Here is a 17,365-nt window from a genome sequence, read left to right as displayed (position 1 = left end):
AAAGAGTGTGAGGATCATACTAAGTTGTGCCAAAAAGTACAACCTTGAAACTGTGGAACAGGAGAAGTAGTCCTTAATATTATTTATTAAAGGAAAACTGGATCATTTAAAAAACAGATTTATTGGTTTCATTGTTATTTTATTTGAATAGGCAGTGTTACATAGGACCAATGCTTCTACATACAATGATTGTTTTGAAACATTCTTAAAGGGGAAGAGGTTTTTACGGGACACCTTATCATTTGAGGATTGGTTACCACAATCACGGAGATGGTGATGAAGTATGATTGTTTTGGGTCAAATTATGGTGGAAAAACATTTCCACGTACCACTACAATTCGGTATTTGGAAGGTACACCCAAACACCCCTTTCGAATACCTTACATTTAATACATCAGAATAAGCCATTTTGCGTTTGCAAATGGCCTCATTCTTCAGACCAGCCTTCTTGCAACTGCAATGATAGTTCCTGCATCTTGCTCGTAGGCAGAGCTTTTAAAGAGAAATTAAATAGTTCCTAGGTTGCACTAAAATGAAGTGCTTCAAACAAACACATACTTTGCATGCACAGAGAAGAGGTGGAATATATGTAAGACTGAAGACACAGGTGAAATGAGCAATAGATTGACTGCTTCGCTGCCAAGTTTTATACGCCATTTCTTCAGTGCAATACAAGAAAGCACCAAACAGTATAACAAAGTTGTCAATTGGTTTCATAGTCCATTCCCTTTGTTTAGTGCTGTGATAGGAAGAGCCGAATTCCAAAATTAATCAATGATGTTTCAGAAATTTCCCAAAGGGAATACCAAGCCGAGTGTTAAAAACTGCATTTACTCACAGGCTTTGAGCAGGAAACACTGAAATGCTATTAAAGTGCAATATCCAAGGGAACACTGACTCTGTCAAAGATGATCCAAATGGAATTGATGGAAAGTCCCAATTACAAACAACAGAATCAAAAAAGGGTGAGGGGACACCCGGATTTGAACCAGGGACCTCTTAATCTGCAGTCAAATGCTCTACCACTGAGCTATATCCCCAGCTTTTCCGTAAGATCAGAATGACAAAATATCAGTACATCATGAAAGAGTGTGAGGATCATACTAAGTTGTGCCAGAAAGTACAACCTGGAAACTGTGGAACAGGAGAAGTAGTCCTTAATATTATTTATGAAAGGAAAACTGGATCATTTAAAAAACAGATTTATTTGTTTCATTGTTATTTTATTTGAATAGGCAGTGGTACATAGGACCAATGCCTCTACATACAATGATTGTTTTGAAACATTCTTAAAGGGGAAGAGGTTTTTACGGGACACCTTATCATTTGAGGATTGGTTACCACAATCGCGGAGATGGTGATGAAGTATGATTATTTTGGGCCAAATTATGGTGGAAAAACATTTCTACGTGCCACTACAATTCGGTATTTGAAAGGTACACCCAAACACCCCTTTCGAATACCTTCCATTTAATACATCAGAAAAAGCCATTTTGCGTTTGCAAATGGCCTGATTCTTCAGACCAGCCTTCTTGCAACTGCAATGATAGTTCGTACATCTTGCACGTAGGCAGAGCTTTTAAGAAGAAATTAAATAGTTCCTACGTTGCACAAAAATGAAGTGCTTCAAACAAACACATACTTTGCATGCACAGAGAAGAGGTGGAATATATGTAAGACTGAAGACACAGGTGAAATGAGAAATAGATTGACTTCTTCGCTGCCAAGTTTTATACGCCATTTCTTCAGTGCAATACAAGAAAGCACCAAACAGTATAACACAGTTGTCAATTGGTTTCATAGTCCATTCCCTTTGTTTAGTGCTGTGAAAGGGAGAGCCGAATTCCAAAATTGATCAATGATGTTTCAGAAATTTCCCAAAGGGAATACCAAGCCGAGTGTTAAAAACTGCATTTACTCACAGGCTTTGAGCAGGAAGCACTGAAATGCTATTAAAGTGCAATATCCAAGGGAACACTTACTCTGTCAAAGATGATCCAAATGGAATTGATGAAAAGTCCCAATTACAAACAACAGAATCAAAATAGGGTGAGGGGACACCTGGATTTGAACCAGGGACCTCTTGATCTGCAGTTAAATGCTCTACCACTGAGCTATATCCCCAGCTTTTCAGTAAAAGCAGAATGACAAAATATCAGTACATCATGAAAGAGTGTGAGGAACATACTAAGTTGTGCCAGAAAGTACAACCTTGAAACTGTGGAACAGGAGAAGTAGTCCTTAATAATATTTATTAAAGGAAAACTGGATCATTTAAAAAACAGATTTATTTGTTTCATTGTTATTTTATTTGAATAGGCAGTGGTACATAGGACCAATGCCTCTACATACAATGATTGTTTTGAAACATTCTTTAAGGGGAAGAGGTTTTTACGGGACACCTTATCATTTGAGGATTGGTTACCACAATTACGGAGATGGTGAGGAAGTATGATTGTTTTGGGCCAAATTATGGTGGAAAAACATTTCTACGTACCACTACAATTCGGTATTTGGAAGGTACACCCAAACACCCCTTTCGAATACCTTCCATTTAATACATCAGAAAAAGCCATTTTGCGTTTGCAAATGGCCTGATTCTTCAGACCAGCCTTCTTGCAACTGCAGTGATAGTTCGTACATCTTGCACGTAGGCAGAGCTTTTAAGGAGAAATTAAATAGTTCCTACGTTGCACAAAAATGAAGTGCTTCAAACAAACACATACTTTGCATGCACAGAGAAGAGGTGGAATATATGTAAGACTGAAGACACAGGTGAAATGAGAAATAGATTGACTGCTTCGCTGTCAAGTTTTATACGCCATATCTTCAGTGCAATACAAGAAAGCACCAAACAGTATAACAAAGTTGTCAATTGGTTTCATAGACCATTCCCTTTGTTTAGTGCAGTGAAAGGGAGAGCCGAATTCCAAAATTGATCAATGATGTTTCAGAAATTTCCCAAAGGGAATACCAAGCCGAGTGTTAAAAACTTCATTTACTCACAGGCTTTGAGCAGGAAACACTGAAATGCTATTAAAGTGCAATATCCAAGGGAACACTTACTCTGTCAAAGATGATCCAAATGGAATTGATGAAAAGTCCCAATTACAAACAACAGAATCAAAATAGGGTGAGGGAACACCCGGATTTGAACCAGGGACCTCTTGATCTGCAGTCAAATACTCTACCACTGAGCTATATCCCCAGCTTTTCAGTAAAATCAGAATGACAAAATATCAGTACATCATGAAAGAGTGTGAGGATCATACTAAGTTGTGCCAAAAAGTACAACCTTGATACTGTGGAACAGGAGAAGTAGTCCTTAATATTATTTATTAAAGGAAAACTGGATCATTTAAAAAACAGATTTATTTGTTTCATTGTCATTTTATTTGAATAGGCAGTGGTACATAGGACCAATGCCTCTACATACAATGATTGTTTTGAAACATTCTTAAAGGGGAAGAGGTTTTTACGGGACACCTTATCATTTGAGGATTGGTTACCACAATCACTGAGATGGTGATGAAGTATGATTGTTTTGGGTCAAATTATGGTGGAAAAACATTTCCACGTACCACTACAATTCGGTATTTGGAAGGTACACCCAAACACCCCTTTCGAATACCTTCCATTTAATACATCAGAAAAAGCCATTTTGCGTTTGCAAATGGCCTGATTCTTCAGACCAGCCTTTTTGCAACTGCAATGATAGTTCCTACATCTTGCACGTAGGCAGAGCTTTTCAAGGAGAAATTAAATAGTTCCTAGGTTGCACTAAAATGAAGTGCTTCAAACAAACACATACTTTGCATGCACAGAGAAGAGGTGGAATATATGTAAGACTGAAGACACAGGTGAAATGAGATATAGATTGACTGCTTCGCTGCCAAGTTTTATACGCCATTTCTTCAGTGCAATACAAGACAGCACCAAACAGTATAACAAAGTTGTCAATTGGTTTCATAGTCCATTCCCTTTGTTAAGTGCTGTGAAAGGAAAAACCGAATTCCAAAATTGATCAATGATGTTTCAGAAATTTCCCAAAGGGAATACCAAGCCGAGTTTTAAAAACTGCATTTACTCACAGGTTTCGAGCAGGAAACACTGAAATGCTATTAAAGTGCAATATCCAAGGGAACACTGACTCTGTCAAAGATGATCCAAATGGAATTGATGAAAAGTCCCAATTACAAACAACAGAATCAAAATAGGGTGAGGGGACACCCGGATTTGAACCAGGGACCTCTTGATCTGCAGTCAAATGCTCTACCACTGAGCTACATCCCCAGCTTTTCAGTAAAATTAGAATGACAAAATATCAGTACATCATGAAAGAGTGTGAGGATCATACTAAGTTGTGCCAGAAAGTACAACCTTGAAACTGTGGAACAGGAGAAGTAGTCCTTAATATTATTTATGAAAGGAAAACTGGATCATTTAAAAAACAGATTTATTTGTTTCATTGTTATTTTATTTGAATAGGCAGTGGTACATAGGACCAATGCCTCTACATACAATGATTGTTTTGAAACATTCTTAAAGGGGAAGAGGTTTTTACGGGACACCTTATCATTTGAGGATTGGTTACCACAATCACGGAGATGGTGATGAAGTATGATTGTTTTGGGCCAAATTATGGTGGAAAAACATTTCTACGTACCACTACAATTCGGTATTTGGAATGTACACCCAAACACCCCTTTCGAATACCTTCCATTTAATACATCAGAAAAAGCCATTTTGCGTTTGCAAATGGCCTGATTCTTCAGACCAGCCTTCTTGCAACTGCAATGATAGTTCGTACATCTTGCACGTAGGCAGAGCTTTTAAGGAGAAATTAAATAGTTCCTACGTTGCACAAAAATGAAGTGCTTCAAACAAACACATACTTTGCATGCACAGAGAAGAGGTGGAATATATGTAAGACTGAAGACACAGGTGAAATGAGAAATAGATTGACGGCTTCGCTGCCAAGTTTTATACGCCATTTCTTCAGTGCAATACAAGAAAGAACCAAACAGTATAACAAAGTTGTCAATTGGTTTCATAGTCCATTCCCTTTGTTTAGTGCTGTGAAAGGAAGAACCGAATTCCAAAATTGATCAATGATGTTTCAGAAATTTCCCAAAGGGAATACCAAGCCGAGTTTTAAAAACTGCATTTACTCACAGGTTTCGAGCAGGAAACACTGAAATGCTATTAAAGTGCAATATCCACGGGAACACTGACTCTGTCAAAGATGATACAAATGGAATTGATGAAAAGTCCCAATTACAAACAACAGAATCAAAATAGGGTGAGGGGACACCCGGATTTGAACCAGGGACCTCTTTATCTGCAGTCAAAAGCTCTACCACAGAGCTATAGCCCCAGCTTTTCAGTAAAATTAGAATGACAAAATATCAGTACATCATGAAAGAGTGTGAGGATCATACTAAGTTGTGCCAGAAAGTACAACCTTGAAACTGTGGAACAGGAGAAGTAGTCCTTAATATTATTTATTAAAGGAAAACTGGATCATTTAAAAAACAGATTTATTTGTTTCATTGTTATTTTATTTGAATAGGCAGTGGTACATAGGACCAATGCCTCTACATACAATGATTGTTTTGAAACATTCTTAAAGGGGAAGAGGTTTTACGGGACACCTTATCATATGCGGATTGGTTACCACAATCACGGAGATGGTGATGAAGTATGATTGTTTTGGGCCAAATTATGGTGGAAAAACATTTCTACGTACCACTACAATTCGGTATTTGGAAGGTACACCCAAACACCCCTTTCAAATTCCTTCCATTTAATACATCAGCAAATGCCATTTTGCGTTTGCAAATGGCCTGATTCTTCAGACCAGCCTTCTTCCACCTGCAATGATAGTTCGTACATCTTGCACATAGGCAGAGCTTTTAAGGAGAAATTAAATAGTTCCTACGTTGCACAAAAATGAAGTGCTTCAAACAAACACATACTTTGCATGCACAGAGAAGAGGTGGAATATATGTAAGACTGAAGACACAGGTGAAATGAGAAATAGATTGACGGCTTCGCTGCCAAGTTTTATACGCCATTTCTTCAGTGCAATACAAGAAAGCACCGAACAGTATAACAAAGTTGTCAATCGGTTTCATAGTCCATTCCCTTTGTTTAGTGCTGTGAAAGGAAGAGCCGAATTCCAAAATTGATCAATGATGTTTCAGAAATTTCCCAAAGGGAATACCAAGCCGAGTGTTAAAAACTGCATTTACTCACAGGCTTTGAGCAGGAAACACTGAAATGCTATTAAAGTGCAATATCCAAGGGAACACTTACTCTGTCAAAGATGATCCAAATGGAATTGATGAAAAGTCGCAATTACAAACAACAGAATCAAAATAGGGTGAGGGGACACCCGGATTTGAACCAGGGACCTCTTGATCTGCAGTCAAATGCTCTACCACTGAGCTATATCCCCAGCTTGTCAGTAAGATTAGAATGACAAAATATCAGTACATCATGAAAGAGTGTGAGGATCATACTAAGTTGTGCCAGAAAGTACAACCTTGAAACTGTGGAACAGGAGAAGTAGTCCTTAATATTATTTATTAAAGGAAAACTGGATCATTTAAAAAACGGATTTATTTGTTTTATTGTTATTTTATTTGAATAGGCAGTGGTACATAGGACCAATGCCTCTACATACAATGATTGTTTTGAAACATTCTTAAAGGGGAAGAGGTTTTTACGGGACACCTTATCATTTGAGGATTGGTTACCACAATCACGGAGATGGTGATGAAGTATAATTGTTTTGGGCCAAATTATGGTGGAAAAACATTTCTACGTACCACTACAATTCGGTATTTGGAAGGTACACCCAAACACCCCTTTCGAATACCTTCCATTTAATACATCAGAAAAAGCCATTTTGCGTTTGCAAATGGCCTGATTCTTCAGACCAGCCTTCTTGCAACTGCAGTGATAGTTCGTACATCTTGCACGTAGGCAGAGCTTTTAAGGAGAAATTAAATAGTTCCTACGTTGCACAAAAATGAAGTGCTTCAAAAAACACATACTTTGCATGCACAGAGAAGAGGTGGAATATATGTAAGACTGAAGACACAGGTGAAATGAGAAATAGATTGTTTCGCTGCCAAGTTTTATACGCCATTTCTTCAGTGCAATACAAGAAAGCACCAAACAGTACAACAAAGTTGTCAATTGGTTTCATAGTCCATTCCCTTTGTTTAGTGCTGTGAAAGGAAGAGCCGAATTCCAAAATTGATCAATGATGTTTCAGAAATTTCCCAAACGGAATACCAAGCCGAGTGCTAAAAACTGCATTAACTCACAGGCTTTGAGCAGGAAACACTGAAATGCTATTAAAGTGCAATATCCACGGGAACACTGACTCTGTCAAAGATGATCCAAATGGAATTGATGAAAAGTCCCAATTACAAACAACAGAATCAAAATAGCGTGAGGGGACACCCGGATTTGAACCACGGACCTCATGATCTGCAGTCAAATGCTCTACCACTGAGCTATATCCCCAGCTTTTCAGTACAATCAGAATGACAAAATATCAGTACATCATGAAAGAGTGTGAGGATCATACTAAGTTGTGCCAGAAAGTACAACCTTGAAACTGTGGAACAGGAGAAGTAGTCCTTAATATTATTTATTAAAGGAAAACTGGATCATTTAAAAAACAGATTTATTTGTTTTATTGTTATTTTATTTGAATAGGCAGTGGTACATAGGACCAATGCCTCTACATACAATGATTGTTTTAAAAACATTCTTAAAGGGGAAGAGGTTTTTACGGGACACCTTATCATTTGAGGATTGGTTACCACAATTACGGAGATGGTGAGGCAGTATGATTGTTTTGGGACAAATTATGGTAGAAAAACATTTCTACGTACCACTACAATTCGGTATTTGGAAGGTACACCCAAACACCCCTTTCGAATACCTTCCATTTAATACATCAGAAAAAGCCATTTTGCGTTTGCAAATGGCCTGATTCTTCAGACCAGCCTTCTTGCAACTGCAGTGATAGTTCGTACATCTTGCACGTAGGCAGAGCTTTTAAGGAGAAATTAAATAGTTCCTACGTTGCACAAAAATGAAGTGCTTCAAAAAACACATACTTTGCATGCACAGAGAAGAGGTGGAATATATGTAAGACTGAAGACACAGGTGAAATGAGAAATAGATTGCTTCGCTGCCAAGTTTTATACGCCATTTCTTCAGTGCAATACAAGAAAGCACCAAACAGTACCACAAAGTTGTCAATTGGTTTCATAGTCCATTCCCTTTGTTTAGTGCTGTGAAAGGAAGAGCCGAATTCCAAAATTGATCAATGATGTTTCAGAAATTTCCCAAAGGGAATACCAGGCCGAGTGCTAAAAACTGCATTTACTCACAGGCTTTGAGCAGGAAACACTGAAATGCTATTAAAGTGCAATATCCAAGGGAACACTGACTCTGTCAAAGATGATCCGAATGGAATTGATGAAAAGTCCCAATTACAAACAACAGAATCAAAATAGGGTGAGGGGACACCCAGATTTGAACCAGGGACCTCTTGATCTGCAGTAAAATGCTCTATAACTGAGCTATATCCCCAGCTTTTCAGTAAAGTCAGAATGACAAAATATCAGTACATCATGAACGAGTGTGAGGATCATACTAAGTTGTGCCAGAAAGTACAACCTTGAAACTGTGGAACAGGAGAAGTAGTCCTTAATATTATTTATTAAAGGAAAACTGGATCATTTAAAAAACAGATTTATTTGTTTCATTGTTTTTTTATTTGAATAGGCAGTGGTACATAGGACCAATGCCTCTACATACAATGATTGTTTTGAAACATTCTTAAAGGGGAAGAGTTTTTTACGGGACACCTTATCATTTGTGGATTGGTTACCACAATCACGGAGATGGTGATGAAGTATGATTGTTTTGGGCCAAATTATGGTGGAAAAACATTTCTACGTACCACTACAATTCGGTATTTGGAAGGTACACCCAAACACCCCTTTCGAATACCTTCCATTTAATACATCAGAAAAAGCCATTTTGCGTTTGCAAATGGCCTGATTCTTCAGACCAGCCTTCTTGCAACTGCAATGATAGTTCGTACATCTTGCACGTAGGCAGAGCTTTTAAGGAGAAATTAAATAGTTCCTACGTTGCACAAAAATGAAGTGCTTCAAACAAACACATACTTTGCATGCACAGAGAAGAGGTGGAATATATGTAAGACTGAAGACACAGGTGAAATGAGAAATAGATTGACGGCTTCGCTGCCAAGTTTTATACGCCATTTCTTCAGTGCAATACAAGAAAGAACCAAACAGTATAACAAAGTTGTCAATTGGTTTCATAGTCCATTCCCTTTGTTTAGTGCTGTGAAAGGAAGAACCGAATTCCAAAATTGATCAATGATGTTTCAGAAATTTCCCAAAGGGAATACCAAGCTGAGTTTTAAAAACTGCATTTACTCACAGGTTTCGAGCAGGAAACACTGAAATGCTATTAAAGTGCAATATCCACGGGAACACTGACTCTGTCAAAGATGATACAAATGGAATTGATGAAAAGTCCCAATTACAAACAACAGAATCAAAATAGGGTGAGGGGACACCCGGATTTGAACCAGTGATCTCTTTATCTGCAGTCAAAAGCTCTACCACAGAGCTATAGCCCCAGCTTTTCAGTAAAATTAGAATGACAAAATATCAGTACATCATGAAAGAGTGTGAGGATCATACTAAGTTGTGCCAGAAAGTACAACCTTGAAACTGTGGAACAGGAGAAGTAGTCCTTAATATTATTTATTAAAGGAAAACTGGATCATTTAAAAAACAGATTTATTTGTTTCATTGTTATTTTATTTGAATAGGCAGTGGTACATAGGACCAATGCCTCTACATACAATGATTGTTTTGAAACATTCTTAAAGGGGAAGAGGTTTTACGGGACACCTTATCATATGCGGATTGGTTACCACAATCACGGAGATGGTGATGAAGTATGATTGTTTTGGGCCAAATTATGGTGGAAAAACATTTCTACGTACCACTACAATTCGGTATTTGGAAGGTACACCCAAACACCCCTTTCGAATACCTTCCATTTAATACATCAGCAAATGCCATTTTGCGTTTGCAAATGGCCTGATTTTTCAGACCAGCCTTCTTCCACCTGCAATGATAGTTCGTACATCTTGCACGTAGGCAGAGCTTTTAAGGAGAAATTAAATAGTTCCTACGTTGCACAAAAATGAAGTGCTTCAAACAAACACATACTTTGCATGCACAGAGAAGAGGTGGAATATATGTAAGACTGAAGACACAGGTGAAATGAGAAATAGATTGACGGCTTCGCTGCCAAGTTTTATACGCCATTTCTTCAGTGCAATACAAGAAAGCACCAAACAGTATAACAAAGTTGTCAATTGGTTTCATAGTCCATTCCCTTTGTTTAGTGCTGTGAAAGGAAGAACCGAATTCCAAAATTGATCAATGATGTTTCAGAAATTTCCCAAAGGGAATACCAAGCCGAGTTTTAAAAACTGCATTTACTCACAGGTTTCGAGCAGGAAACACTGAAATGCTATTAAAGTGCAATATCCAAGGGAACACTGACTCTGTCAAAGATGATCCAAATGGAATTGATGAAAAGTCCCAATTACAAACAACAGAATCAAAATAGGGTGAGGGGACACCAGGATTTGAACCAGGGACCTCTTGATCTGCAGTCAAATGCTCTACCACTGAGCTACATCCCCAGCTTTTCAGTAAAGTCAGAATGACAAAATATCAGTACATCATGAAAGAGTGTGAGGATCATCTAAGTTGTGCCAGAAAGTACAACCTTGAAACTGTGGAACAGGAGAAGTAGTCCTTAATATTATTTATGAAAGGAAAACTGGATCATTTAAAAAACAGATTTATTTGTTTCATTGTTATTTTATTTGAATAGGCAGTGGTACATAGGACCAATGCCTCTACATACAATGATTGTTTTGAAACATTCTTAAAGGGGAAGAGGTTTTTACGGGACACCTTATCATTTGAGGATTGGTTACCACAATCACGGAGATGGTGATGAAGTATGATTGTTTTGGGCCAAATTATGGTGGAAAAACATTTCTACGTACCACTACAATTCGGTATTTGGAAGGTACACCCAAACACCCCTTTCGAATACCTTCCATTTAATACATCAGAAAAAGCCATTTTGCGTTTGCAAATGGCCTGATTCTTCAGACCAGCCTTCTTGCAACTGCAATGATAGTTCGCACATCTTGCACGTAGGTAGAGCTTTTAAGGAGAAATTAAATAGTTCCTACGTTGCACAAAAATGAAGTGCTTCAACAAACACATACTTTGCATGCACAGAGAAGAGGTGGAATATATGTAAGACTGAAGACACAGGTGAAATGAGAAATAGATTGACTGCTTCGCTGCCAAGTTTTATACGCCATTTCTTCAGTGCAATACAAGAAAGCACCAAACAGTATAACAAAGTTGTCAATTGGTTTCATAGTCCATTCCCTTTGTTTAGTGCTGTGAAAGGGAGAGCCGAATTCCAAAATTGATCAATGATGTTTCCGGAATTTCCCAAAGGGAATACCAGGCCAAGTGCTAAAAACTGCATTTACTCACAGGCTTTGAGCAGGAAACACTGAAATGCTATTAAAGTGCAATATCCACGGGAACACTGACTCTGTCAAAGATGATCCAAATGGAATTGATGAAAAGTCCCAATTACAAACAACAGAATCAAAATAGGGTGAGGGAACACCCGGATTTGAACCAGGGACCTCTTTATCTGCAGTCAAAAGCTCTACCACTGAGCTATATCCTCAGCTTTTCAGTAAAATTTGAATGACAAAATATCAGTACATCATGAAAGAGTGTGAGGATCATACTAAGTTGTGCCAGAAAGTACAACCTTGAAACTGTGGAACAGGAGAAGTAGTCCTTAATATTATTTATTAAAGGAAAACTGGATCATTTAAAAAACAGATTTATTTGTTTCATTGTTATTTTATTTGAATAGGCAGTGGTACATAGGACCAATGCCTCTACATACAATGATTGTTTTGAAACATTCTTAAAGGGGAAGAGGTTTTACGGGACACCTTATCATATGCGGATTGGTTACCACAATCACGGAGATGGTGATGAAGTATGATTGTTTTGGGCCAAATTATGGTGGAAAAACATTTCTACCTACCACTACAATTCGGTATTTGGAAGGTACACCCCAACACCCCTTTCGAATACCTTCCATTTAATACATCAGAAAAAGCCATTTTGCGTTTGCAAATGGCCTGATTCTTCAGACCAGCCTTCTTGCAACTGCAATGAAAGTTCGTACATCTTGCACGTAGGCAGAGCTTTTAAGGAGAAATTAAATAGTTCCAACGTTGCACAAAAATGAAGTGCTTCAAACAAACACATACTTTGTAAGCACAGAGAAGAGGTGGAATATATGTAAGACTGAAGACACAGGTGAAATGAGAAATAGATTGACGGCTTCGCTGCCAAGTTTTATACGCCATTTCTTCAGTGCAATACAAGAAAGCACCAAACAGTATAACAAAGTTGTCAATTGGTTTCATAGTCCATTCCCTTTGTTTAGTGCTGTGAAAGGAAGAGCCGAACTCCAAAATTGATCAATGATGTTTCAGAAATTTCCCAAAAGGAATAACAAGCCGAGTGTTGAAAACTGCATTTACTCACAGGTTTTGAGCAGGAAACTCTGAAATGCTATTAAAGTGCAATATCCAAGGGAACACTGACTCTGTCAAAGATGATCCAAATGGAATTGATGAAAAGTCCCAATTACAAACAACGGAATCAAAATAGGGTGAGGGGACACCCGGTTTTGGACGAGGGACCTCTTGATCTGCAGTCAAATGCTCTACCACTGAGCTCTATTCCCAGCTTTTCAGTAAAATCAGAATCACAAAATATCAGTACATCATGAAAGACTGTGAGGATCATACTAAGTTGTGCCAGAAAGTACAACCTTGAAACTGTGGAACAGGAGAAGTAGTCCTTAATATTATTTATTAAAGGAAAACTGGATCATTTAAAAAACAGATTTATTTGTTTCATTATTATTTTATTTGACTAGGCAGTGGTACATAGGACCAATGCCTCTACATACAATGATTGTTTTGAAACATTCTTAAAGGGGAAGAGGTTTTTACGGGACACCTTATCATTTTAGGAATGGTTACCACAATCACGGAGATGGTGATGAAGTATGATTGTTTTGGGCCAAATTATGGTGGAAAAACATTTCTACGTACCACTACAATTCGGTATTTGGAAGGTACACCCAAACACCCCTTTCCAATACCTTCCATTTAATACATCAGAAAAAGCCATTTTGCGTGTGCAAATGGCCTGATTCTTCAGACCAGCCTTCTTGCAACTGCAATGATAGTTCGTACATCTTGCACGTAGGCAGAGCTTTTAAGGAGAAATTAAATCGTTCCTATGTTGCACAAAAATGAAGTGCTTCAAACAAACACATACTTTGTAAGCACAGAGAAGAGGTGGAATATATGTAAGACTGAAGACACAGGTGAAATGAGAAATAGATTGACGGCTTCGCTGCCAAGTTTTATACGCCATTTCTTCAGTGCAATACAAGAAAGCACCAAACAGTATAACAAAGTTGTCAATTGGTTTCATAGTCTATTCCCTTTGTTTAGTGCTGTGAAAGGAAGAGCCGAATTCCAAAATTGATCAATGATGTTTCAGAAATTTCCCAAAGGGAATACCAAGCCGAGTGTTAAAAACTGCATTTACTCACAGGCTTTGAGCAGGAAACACTGAAATGCTATTAAAGTGCAATATCCAAGGGAACACTTACTCTGTCAAAGATGATCCAAATGGAATTGATGAAAAGTCGCAATTACAAACAACAGAATCAAAATAGGGTGAGGGGACACCCGGATTTGAAACAGGGACCTCTTGAACTGCAGTCAAATGCTCTACCACTGAGCTATATCCCCAGCTTGTCAGTAAGATCAGAATGACAAAATATCAGAACATCATGAAAGAGTGTGAGGATCATACTAAGTTGTACCAGAAAGTACAACCTTGAAACTGTGGAACAGGAGAAGTAGTCCTTAATATTATGTATTAAAGGAAAACTGGATCATTTAAAAAACAGATTTATTTGTTTTATTGTTATTTTATTTGAATAGGCAGTGGTACATAGGACCAATGCCTCTACATACAATGATTGTTTTGAAACATTCTTAAAGGGGAAGAGGTTTTTACGGGACACCTTATCATTTGAGTATTGGTTACCACAATTACGGAGATGGTGAGGAAGTATGATTGTTTTGGGCCAAATTATGGTGGAAAAACATTTCTACGTACCACTACAATTCGGTATTTGGAAGGTACACCCAAACACCCCTTTCGAATACCTTCCATTTAATACATCAGAAAAAGCCATTTTGCGTTTGCAAATGGCCTGATTCTTCAGACCAGCCTTCTTGCAACAGCAGTGATAGTTCGTACATCTTGCACGTAGGCAGAGCTTTTAAGGAGAAATTAAATAGTTCCTACGTTGCACAAAAATGAAGTGCTTCAAAAAACACATACTTTGCATGCACAGAGAAGAGGTGGAATATATGTAAGACTGAAGACACAGGTGAAATGAGAAATAGATTGCTTCGCTGCCAAGTTTTATACGCCATTTCTTCAGTGCAATACAAGAAAGCACCAAACAGTACAACAAAGTTGTCAATTGGTTTCATAGTCCATTCCCTTTGTTTAGTGCTGTGAAAGGAAGAGCCGAATTCCAAAATTGATCAATGATGTTTCAGAAATTTCCCAAAGGGAATACCAGGCCGAGTGCTAAAAACTGCATTTACTCACAGGCTTTGAGCAGGAAACACTGAAATGCTATTAAAGTGCAATATCCACGGGAACACTGACTCTGTCAAAGATGATCCAAATGGAATTGATGAAAAGTCCCAATTACAAACAACAGAATCAAAATAGGGTGAGGGGACACCCGGATTTGAACCAGGGACCTCTTGATCTGCAGTCAAATGCTCTACCACTGAGCTATATCCCCAGCTTTTCAGTAAAATTAGAATGACAAAATATCAGTACATCATGAAAGAGTGTGAGGATCATACTAAGTTGTGCCAGAAAGTACAACCTTGAAACTGTGGAACAGGAGAAGTAGTCCTTAATATTATTTATTAAAGGAAAACTGGATCATTTAAAAAACAGATTTATTTGTTTCATTGTTATTTTATTTGAATAGGCAGTGGTACATAGGACCAATGCCTCTACATACAATGATTGTTTTGAAACATTCTTAAAGGGGAAGAGGTTTTACGGGACACCTTATCATATGCGGATTGGAAACCACAATCACGGAGATGGTGATGAAGTATGATTGTTTTGGGCCAAATTATGGTGGAAAAACATTTCTACGTACCACTACAATTCGGTATTTGGAAGGTACACCCAAACACCCCTTTCGAATACCTTCCATTTAATACATCAGCAAATGCCATTTTGCGTTTGCAAATGGCCTGATTCTTCAGACCAGCCTTCTTCCACCTGCAATGATAGTTCGTACATCTTGCACGTAGGCAGAGCTTTTAAGGAGAAATTAAATAGTTCATACGTTGCACAAAAATGAAGTGCTTCAAACAAACACATACTTTGCATGCACAGAGAAGAGGTGGAATATATGTAAGACTGAAGACACAGGTGAAATGAGAAATAGATTGACGGCTTCGCTGCCAAGTTTTATACGCCATTTCTTCAGTGCAATACAAGAAAGCACCGAACAGTATAACAAAGTTGTCAATCGGTTTCATAGTCGATTCCCTTTGTTTAGTGCTGTGAAAGGAAGAGCCGAATTCCAAAATTGATTAACGATGTTTCAGAAATTTCCCAAAGGGAATACCAAGCCGAGTGTTAAAAACTGCATTTACTCACAGGCTTTGAGCAGGAAACACTTAAATGCTATTAAAGTGCAATATCCAAGGGAACACTGACTCTGTCAAAGATGATCCAAATGGAATTGATGAAAAGTCCCAATTACAAACAACAGAATCAAAATAGGGTGTGGGGACACCCGGATTAGAACCGGGGACCTCTTGATCTGCAGTCAAATGCTCTACCACTGAGCTATATCCCCAGCTTTTCAATAAAATCAGAATGACAAAATATCAGTACATCATGAAAGAGTGTGAGGATCATACTAAGTTGTGCCAGAAAGTACAACCTTGATACTGTGGAACAGGAGAAGTAGTCCTTAATATTATTTATTAAAGGAAAACTGGATCATTTAAAAAACAGATTTATTTGTTTCATTGTCATTTTATTTGAATAGGCAGTGGTACATAGGTCCAATGCCTCTACATACAATGATTGTTTTGAAACATTCTTAAAGGGGAAGAGGTTTTTACGGGACACCTTATCATTTGAGGATTGGTTACCACAATCACTGAGATGGTGATGAAGTATGATTGTTTTGGGTCAAATTATGGTGGAAAAACATTTCCACGTACCACTACAATTCGGTATTTGGAAGGTACACCCAAACACCCCTTTCGAATACCTTCCATTTAATACATCAGAAAAAGCCATTTTGCGTTTGCAAATGGCCTGATTCTTCAGACCAGCCTTCTTGCAACTGCAATGATAATTCCTACATCTTGCACGTAGGCAGAGCTTTTAAGGAGAAATTAAATAGTTCCTAGGTTGCACTAAAATGAAGTGCTTCAAACAAACACATACTTTGCATGTACAGAGAAGAGGTGGAATATATGTAAGACTGAAGACACAGGTGAAATGAGATATAGATTGACTGCTTCGCTGCCAAGTTTTATACGCCATTTCTTCAGTGCAATACAAGAAAGCACCAAACAGTATAACAAAGTTGTCAATTGGTTTCATAGTCCATTCCCTTTGTTTAGTGCTGTGAAAGGAAGAGCCGAATTCCAAAATTGATCAATAATGTTTCAGAAATTTCCCAAAGGGAATACCAAGCCGAGTTTTAAAAACTGCATTTACTCACAGGTTTCGAGCAGGAAACACTGAAATGCTATTAAAGTGCAATATCCAAGGGAACACTGACTCTGTCAAAGATGATCCAAATGGAATTGATGAAAAGTCCCAATTACAAACAACAGAATCAAAATAGGGTGAGTGGACACCCGGATTTGAACCAGGGACCTCTTGATCTGCAGTCAAATGCTCTACCACTGAGCTATATCCCCAGCTTTTCAGTAAAATCAGAATGACAAAATATCAGTACATCATGAAAGAGTGTGAGGATCATACTAAGTTGTGCCAGAAAGTAC

General features: G+C 38.0%; 9 non-coding genes across 9 annotated transcripts; all 9 read right to left on the bottom strand.

Moving 5' to 3' along the window:
- Positions 1-968: 968 nt before the first annotated feature.
- On the bottom strand, positions 969-1,040 carry TRNAC-GCA (transfer RNA cysteine (anticodon GCA)). Its single transcript has one exon. It is a non-coding gene; the product is annotated as a tRNA-Cys (tRNA).
- A 1,012-nt stretch (positions 1,041-2,052) lies between these two features.
- Positions 2,053-2,124, bottom strand: TRNAC-GCA (transfer RNA cysteine (anticodon GCA)). The gene has a single exon. It is a non-coding gene; the product is annotated as a tRNA-Cys (tRNA).
- Positions 2,125-3,136: 1,012 nt separating this feature from the next.
- Positions 3,137-3,208, bottom strand: TRNAC-GCA (transfer RNA cysteine (anticodon GCA)). Its single transcript has one exon. It is a non-coding gene; the product is annotated as a tRNA-Cys (tRNA).
- Positions 3,209-4,221: 1,013 nt separating this feature from the next.
- Positions 4,222-4,293, bottom strand: TRNAC-GCA (transfer RNA cysteine (anticodon GCA)). The gene has a single exon. It is a non-coding gene; the product is annotated as a tRNA-Cys (tRNA).
- Positions 4,294-6,388: 2,095 nt separating this feature from the next.
- On the bottom strand, positions 6,389-6,460 carry TRNAC-GCA (transfer RNA cysteine (anticodon GCA)). The gene has a single exon. It is a non-coding gene; the product is annotated as a tRNA-Cys (tRNA).
- A 4,254-nt stretch (positions 6,461-10,714) lies between these two features.
- Positions 10,715-10,786, bottom strand: TRNAC-GCA (transfer RNA cysteine (anticodon GCA)). Its single transcript has one exon. It is a non-coding gene; the product is annotated as a tRNA-Cys (tRNA).
- Positions 10,787-15,042: 4,256 nt separating this feature from the next.
- On the bottom strand, positions 15,043-15,114 carry TRNAC-GCA (transfer RNA cysteine (anticodon GCA)). Its single transcript has one exon. It is a non-coding gene; the product is annotated as a tRNA-Cys (tRNA).
- Positions 15,115-16,125: 1,011 nt separating this feature from the next.
- On the bottom strand, positions 16,126-16,197 carry TRNAC-GCA (transfer RNA cysteine (anticodon GCA)). The gene has a single exon. It is a non-coding gene; the product is annotated as a tRNA-Cys (tRNA).
- A 1,012-nt stretch (positions 16,198-17,209) lies between these two features.
- On the bottom strand, positions 17,210-17,281 carry TRNAC-GCA (transfer RNA cysteine (anticodon GCA)). Its single transcript has one exon. It is a non-coding gene; the product is annotated as a tRNA-Cys (tRNA).
- Positions 17,282-17,365: the final 84 nt, after the last annotated feature.

This window comes from Lissotriton helveticus, chromosome 1_2 (assembly GCF_964261635.1).
Source record: "Lissotriton helveticus chromosome 1_2, aLisHel1.1, whole genome shotgun sequence".
Classification (NCBI taxonomy): domain Eukaryota; kingdom Metazoa; phylum Chordata; class Amphibia; order Caudata; family Salamandridae; genus Lissotriton; species Lissotriton helveticus.
The sequence above is the reverse complement of the archived record's forward strand: the minus strand, read 5'-3'. Positions and strand labels throughout refer to the sequence as shown.